Raw genomic sequence first — 8,349 nt, 5'->3', positions numbered from 1 at the left:
TGCCTCGTCCCTTCGCCGCCCAAAGTCACCGTCTCTGCCGCTGACCTCTTGCGCCTCTGCGGACGCGCCTCCCCGGCCCTATAGCGGAGCTCTGCTACGTGCAGGTGCATCAGAGTCACCTGAGCAACGCGCCACACTTGCGGGTTCCTGGTCCGTCGCGTCTGGGGCGGAGCCAAGGACCCCGCGTGGTAATTCACTGGCTGGGTGGCCTTGGTCTTCCCTCCGGCCCGGCCCGGCGCCCTCAGTTCGTTGCCGGGGTCTGATTATGCAGGCGGCTCCCACAGCTGCAGCTCCACTCCGTCCTGAGCTCGGGACCCGGGTTTCCGGCTGCCTGCTGCATGGCTATTCATGCATCACCTAGTGGGGCTTTCCTAACTAGTGCCCAACCTGGCCCTCCCTCCCAAGTCCTCGTTCATTCATCATCTATTTATTCAGCAGAGACGTTATGAACCGCCTGCTATGTGCCGGCTCCTATACTAGGCGCGGGAATAACACAGTGAGCCAGACAGACCCGGTGGTGCCTCGTGGAATTCACAGCCTAACGCAGAGGACATAACTACAAATTGGAATAAGCGATATGAAGGGACTGAGCAAGGTGACGTGATATGACACAGCAGGGCCGGGGTGGACTTTCCACTGTGAACAGGGTGAGCAGGGAAAGTCTCAGAGGAGGTGACATTTAAACTACGAGCAGAAGCAAGTTATGGTTTGAAAGGCAAGGGGGAGCTGACCTATCCATTCTTCCAAGTTCAAAAGCACAGTTTTATAACCTCTGCCCTGCCCTTCATCCCAACATGGAAGTTTTACTGATTTCTACTTGAAAAGGACTCCTGGATTCCTTCCTTCTGTCTGGCCCCCGGCACCTAGAGCCCAGGTCACTTCTCACCGGGGCCACTGCAGTAACCTCTTGGCTTCCAGACTCAGTCCTTCAGTCCATTCTCTGCATCAGCTGCTGAGCGATCTTTAAGAAATTATCCACCTAACTGTGTCATTCACTTGATCACACACCAAATGCTTTCGTGTAACAGGCAAAGCCCTCACCAACAGCCCCTGCTTTCCTTTCTAGCCACATCCTTCGTGCTTCCCACCTCATTTCTCTTACTCTGTGGCCTGGTGGCCCCCAGACTTGAGGATTTTGGAGCCCATTCTTGAAACACAAGACAGAGTGAGGAATGCCGCAGCCGGTGGCCTTGTTGGTGTCCGCGGTGGTGGACTCACAGTCAGTCTGTAAACCCCCAGACACACATCTCTTTCTGTCTCTCCTGACCTGAGTGAGAGCTCCACCACATTAGGGAGGGTCTGGCGGGAGTTTGCAGAGTCTGATGCCAAGTTTAGCGGAGTCCAAAAGAAAATCCAGCCAAGAGCTCACTGTGCTCTTTAAAAAAGAGAAGCCTCTTCTAGGTACAGAGGATGAAGGACAGCATCGAAGACCCTGCTGAGATCAGAGGGTGGGCAGTGGGCTTTGGGGAAGGGGCTTTCTCGTTTGGGGATCTACATGGCACCTTGTGAGCTGTGGGTAGCGGAGAATGGACCCCTTTCTTTCTTAGTCACACAGTGGTTAACTGATGTCCCATTCAAGCCCCTTGGATGTCCCCGACATGTCTTTGAGGAGAGAGACGTGTGTAGGCACTGGCTACGCCCTGTACCCGCCTCTACACACTCATAACAATACTCCTCTGCAGTTCTGGCACTTAAACACATTATCTCATTCAATCTTTACAATAACCCTGCCTAAACTCAGACTGCATTGAATAAATTCTAGATGGTTTAAGGATTGAGGTTTTTACAAAATGAAATAAAAATAAAGTCATATCAGAGAGAGAAAGGTCTTTTGAGATATGACACAGACCATGAAAGAGATTGGTAAATTTAAGTACATAATTTTTAAAAGTTTTTTAAATGTTTGTTTATTTTTGAGAGTGAGAAAGAGAGAGAATGAGTGAGGAGGGGCAGAGAGAGAGGAAAACAAAGAATCTGAAGCAGGCTCCAGGCTCTGAGCTGGCGGCACAGAGCTGGTCGTGGGGCTCAAAGTTGTGAATCATGAGATCATGACCCGAGCCAAAGTCTGATGCTTAACCAACTGAGCCACCCAGGTGACCTGAGTACATACAATTTTTTAAAAAGTTCTTTATACTGGGGCATCTGGGTGCCTCAGTCAGTTAAGTGTCCGACTTCGGCTCTGATCATGATCACGGTTAATGAGTTCGAGTCCCTATCAGGCTTGCTGCTGTCAGCACAGAGCCTGCTTTGGATCCTCTGTCCACCTCTCTCTGCCCCTCCCCACTTGTGCTCTCTCTCAAAAATAAATAAACATTTAAATAAATGTTTTAAAAGCTTGGGGCACCTGAGCGGCTCAGTTGATTAAGCATCTGACTTTGGCTCCGGTTGGTATCGCGGTTTGAGGGTTCGAGCCCCGTGTCGGGCTCTGTGCTGACAGCTCTGAGTCTGGAGCCTGCTTTGGATTCTGCATCTCCTTCTCTCTCTCTGCCCCTCCCCTGCTCATGCTCTGTTTATTTCAAAAATGAATAAACATTAAAATAAAAATTCCTTATGCTTAAAAACAAGATCAAAGGACAAACACTACCTTGGAAAAATATTTGCAAGGCACATTGCATAAAACAGCTAATTTCCCTAATCTATAAAAAACTACAAGGCAGGGGCGCCTGGGTGGCTTAGTCGGTTGAGCGTCCGACTTTCGCTTAGGTCATGATCTCGCGGTTCGTGGGTTTGAGCCCCGCGTCGGGCTCTGTGCTGACTGCCAGCTCAGAGCCTGGAGCCTATTTCAGAGTCTGTGTCTCCCCCTCTCTCTGACCCTCCTCAGCTCACTCTGTCTCTCTCTCTCTCTCTCTCTTAGAAATAAATAAAAAACATTAAAAAATTAAAAAAAAACAAAAAAAAACCCCCCAAAAAAAACAAAAACAAAAAACAAACAAAAAATAACCCTACAAGGCAATGTGGGAAGACTGTTGGGAACCATTCTGAGCCCACTAGTCGAGAAAACTCCTGGTGAAGTTAAAGTAAGTTTGTATGGTCTCTTGCTAATCAGATGACAACCAATATCCACCCCCACTCAATTATTTCTGCTTGAGCACTGACCCCCAAGGTACCTTGTTGATGGGTATTGGGAGGGACTTGTCCTCTTATTCTGGCCCCGGTATGATGACTGCACCTTGTGAAGGAACTTATTGTGGGAACTTCTTCTTTTGATTATGGGAATAGATATCATGCCTCCGGCAGGTCCTGTCTCCCTCCATACTTGCCCTTGAGCTATGAACAGGCTAATAACCCTTACTCATAAAAGATTGACCTTTACATGTATAATTCTGTTTCTACCGCTGTGTTAGTCCAAGAGGTTCATACAGCTCAACATGTAAACCAACTAACCAAAAACGTCTCTCACGCCCTAGCTATTCGAGAAATCATAAAACTAGACACAAAGGTAACTGCACTCGAAGAGGCTATTCTATGTATTGGAAATGAGCTAAACTCTTTAAAGGTACAGTTGGGTCTCCGGTGCCATAAAGAATAACTGGACAATTAAGTCTTGCCCGGAGACAAAGAGCCTAACTTACAGAGAAGGAACAGATAAGGGCAGAATGTAAGTTATATACATACACCTTTGCTAACTGGTGATGTATAGCAGCCCCTTCCCTAAGGCCTACATTCCACAAACCCCTTCCCTTACCCTGGCAGCTGTGATGAGGATGGATAAGCGTATCTACAAACCTATGACTTAGCTTTATTTATTTTAGTGTTTTATTATTTATTATTAGTGTTTATTTATTTATCTTAGTGTTATAATGTGAACACCCTGTTATTTTCTTAGTTACTCAACCTCACTGTAACTGGGACAGTTCTGCAAGAATCCTTCTGTAAAACCTGTTTCTGTACATTTTCCAAAAACATCTTATCACAGAGAACTATCCATTGTAAACATTCCATTCTCTGATGCCATGTTAATGTTTGACCTATAAATAAGACACCAAAACGGACAGGACAGAGATGGCTGCCTGGTGACCAGAAAGATTCTTGTGGCTGTCTCCCTCCCTCCCTCCCCGACACCGTCCATCCTTCAGGGACCCCTGGGCCCGGCCGGAGCTAGACTCTGGCAGAAGACCATCAACCCAACAGAAAAGTAGAGAGAGGATATGACCAGGGAGCTCTTGGGAGAGGAAATTGAAACAGCTCTTAAAAACATGAAAAGTACTCAACTACATTCATCATTTTAAAAGGCCAATTAAAAATCCATTGAGCTACCAGTTTTCATTTTGTGGCCTGTAATGATCAGAAAGTTGATTAGCCCCCATGCTCCTAGGCTGTGAAACAAATGCCCTCTTACATCGCTGCTGGGAGTATATCCTGGTGGCAGCCTGGTGGAGGGTGCCTTCGCAATATCCATCCACGTTGCAAACTGGCCCAGCAATTTTTACTAACGAATACCTGATCTGCTGGATGGGTTATTGACAGATGGGATAAGGCTCAGGCACTCAGTCAGCAGGACCAGGAGACTGGTGCAGAGACCAGGACAATATCGGGTCCCCGCAAGGGGATGCAGAGGACCCTCTCTGATGACTGAGAAGACTCAGCTTCAAAAATCCTGCTCTAGAGTCTTCTGGCCAGTAAGAAAACTGGAGTGTGGTATGGGGATTGTCTGAGCAGAAGCATTTGCAGAAGTAAGCAAGGGGAGGGGGGGCGTACTAATAAAAATCGCCACTAAATAAATAAAAATCACCACTTTTTAAAGGCTATTTGCACATCTGGGAGATGTGGGGGACAATCACACCTATCTCACAGGCTTGCAGGGGTTAACTCTGACATTCACTTCAAGCACAGGGCAGGCAGTAAAAGCTGTAACACTTTGGCTACACTGTTGTAAGTGAATGAAGTGAAGTGATATAAGTAACTAAAACTGAGATGTTCTGGAGAGAGGCAGCTGGGGACCACAGGGCTGTGGGGCTGAGGGACCCAAAGTCACATCCTTGAGCAACTGCCAGGATGACGAAAAGACATTTTCTTTTGAAATGATTTTCCAATACAGTTGTTTTTATTTATGTATTTTGAGGGGGGTGGGCAGAGAGAGAGAGAGAGAGAGGGACAGAGAGAATCCTAAGCAGGCTCCACACTGTCAGTGCAGAGCTGGATGCGGGGCTCAAACCCACAAACCATGAGATCATGACCAGAGCCATAGTCGGACACTTAACTGACTGAGCCACCCAGGAGATCCAATAGTCACAGTTATTAAGGGAGATTAGTTGGGGCACCTGGGAGGCTCAGGTGGTTGAACATCCGAGTACCTCAAATAGTTCAACAAAGAGTTACCCTATAAGCCCAGCAATTCTTTTTTTTTTTTTTAATGTTTTATTTATTTCTAGGAGAGAGAGAGAGACAGCGCGAGCAGGGGAGGGTCAGAGAGAGAGGGAGTCACAGACTGAAACAGGCTCCAGGCTCTGAGCTGGCAGTCAGCACAGAGCCCGATGCGGGGCTCGAACCCACGAACGTGAGATCATGACCTAAGCCAAAGTCGGACGCTCAACCGACTAAGCCACCCAGGCACCACTAAACCCAGCAATTCTACTCCTAAGTACTTGAGAGAATTATAAACATTTGTTGGTGCAAACACGTGTACATGAATGTTCACAGAGGCATTCTGCATAATAGCCCCCAAAGAGAAACAACCCAAATGTCCATGAGTGGATGAATGGAATACTATTTAGCCATGAAAAATGAAGTACGGATACATGTTACAACATGGATGAACCTTGAAAGCATTATGCCAGGTGAAAGGAGCCAGATACAAAAACCACATACAGTATGGTCCCACGTGTAGGAAATATCCAGAACAAGCAAGTCAACAGAGTCAGAAAGTAAATTTAACGGTTGCCTAGGGCTGGGGGAGGGGAGAATTGGGAGTGACTGCCAATGGGTATGGAGTTCCTTCCTGGGTGATGAAAATGTTCTTTAATTAGTTGGTGGTGATGATTGCACAACATTGTAAATGTACTAAAAACTACCGAATTGCACACTTTAAAATGGTAAATTTTATGTTATGTGAATTTAATCTCAAAAAAAAAAAAAAAAAAAAAAGTCTGTCCCAGAGGGATTAGCGTCTTGAGTCTCTCTAGCCAATCAGTAGTGAGAATGTGATTGGTCTCCCTAGGAATGGTGTCCAGGGTGGGATACAGTGACTCAGGGACCAAGTAGGGCTGAGGGGGTTCAGTGTTCAGCAGACAGGGGTATGGGCTGGGCAGTGGTCCCAAAAGATTTTGAGTATAAAAAACGAGCGTTAAAGAAAATTTTAGGGAAGGAAAAAAAACACCCATAATTCTGGCATCCTAATTACGACAGTCTTTATTTCTGCAAATCCTTTCAGTATTTGTCCACAGGCCAACATGTTTTTCTAAGTTGTAATCACTGTGTTTGCGCTGTTTACTTCCTGTTTTTTTCGCTTCCCATCGTATCACAAACATTTCCTACGTTTCTAAATCACCTTCCTAATTATCCTTTTTAATGGCTTCATAACATTCAATTGAGTTGATGTACCATAATGTCTTAATCACTTTACCATTTCTGGATATTTACATGGTTTCTAATTTTTTCCTATTATGTATATATCAATTACACTGCAGGAAATACTTCCATGAATACTGATTTTTTTTTTCCTTTACTGGAGTTGCCCAAATTACTGAAAAAGACCAAATAGGATAAATTTCCCCAGGAAACGGCAAGCTAACCAAAAAGCCTAGAAAGAGAGAGACGCATCAACTCACTGGTGCTAGCTGGGAATGCAGCCTGGCTCTGCAGACCCCCTCTGCCCCCCACCCCCAGGGAAGCCTCTATTCTCTCACCCCTGATGTGTTTACGGCCTCTCTCCTCTCAAATAGTTCCCTGAAGTTGTGTGCGCTATGAATACGCTAATGTACATTCACCTCTTCATTTGGTTTGTATCCATGTTGGTTTGTTTTCGCGATTCCACTGTTCTACGAACATCTTTAGATTGTCTCCTGGTCCCAGGTCACAGGGGCAAGGCTATCTCTAGACATCTCATAGCCTTAAAACAATACACGCTTGGGGATGGACCACGCATGGGCGGGGCAGGTGTGTGTGTCCTACGCATTGTGGGATATTTAGCAGCATCCCTGGCCTCTATCCACTAGATGCCAGTAGCACTCCCCACAGCAACAACCAGAGATGTTTCCAGACATCGCCAGCTGTCCCTCGGAGGACAAGATGGCCCTCCCACTGTTGAGAGCCACTGCTCTAGACTGCTGTTTCTCCAAATCTGCTGAACTTTAGAATCACATAGGAGAGTTTTAAAAATATTCCATGCCCAGACCGCACCAGGTCCAATTAAGGTAGAACCTCGGGGCATATTGCCAGCATCGGTGCTCACATTGCCTGGAGCCACCTAGGGAGCTTTATAAAATGCTGATGCCCAGGCCATACATCCAGAGGTTCTGGCTTAATTGGGCTGGAGCGAGGCCGGGGCATTGAGATTCTGAATAGCAAAGCCTCAGGTGTAGCTAATGTCCAGCCACATTAGAAACCACGGGGCCGATGCGTGTGAGCGAAATTGCTGGGCTGCAGGGTCTCACTATACTGAGTCATGGCCAGCTGCTTCCCATCACGATTTTATCCCTGTCTGCCTTCCTCTCCCCCACCCGTTACTCTAACACTAAGCTCTGTGAGGGCAGGGTCTGTGTCATATATCTCTACATGTCTGTTGCCCCGCACACAGTAGCCGCTTAATGGTATTATGTGTATCTGTTGTTGAATGACTGGAAACGAGTTCTAATTCAGTTGCAATTTACAAACACCTTGTTGTTGGAGCCAAGAGGCAAAGAAACAGAATCACAGTGACTGGGCGTGGGGGTCGGGACCCCCACGGAGCCCGGAACACACTCCTCAGAGTCAAGCTAAGAGAGGTGGGCAGTTATCAGTGCATTTGACTTCTTGTAGGTGCCACATTCCAACAACTGCGGAACCGGAGACCGTTCAGACCGGGACCTCTCTGCTGTCTGAAGAGGTGTCAGGAACGAGGGGCTCAGGGTGCTGGTGGAGAGGGGTCGGAGCTTTGATGCGGAGGCCCGAGCTAGGGCAAGTGAATGCAGACGGGAGGGAAGGGACTCCCTACTTACTGTTCTGCGGTGGGCAGAACGCTGTCCCCCCAAATCCGCCCAAATCCGCATCCCTGGAGAGCCTGTGGTTATGTTAGGTCACATGGCAAAGGGGAAGAGGGGCTGCAGGTGGAATGACGGTTGCTGATGAGAGGACCCTGACACAGGGAGGGTGTCCCGAGTCATCTCAGGGGACGGGGAGGCAGGAACGTCAGAGCTGGAGAGAGATTTGAAG

Source organism: Crocuta crocuta, unplaced genomic scaffold, assembly GCF_008692635.1.
Source record: "Crocuta crocuta isolate KB4526 unplaced genomic scaffold, BGI_CrCroc_1.0 scaffold61, whole genome shotgun sequence".
NCBI classification, from domain to species: domain Eukaryota; kingdom Metazoa; phylum Chordata; class Mammalia; order Carnivora; family Hyaenidae; genus Crocuta; species Crocuta crocuta.
Note: the sequence above shows the minus strand (reverse complement) of the source record.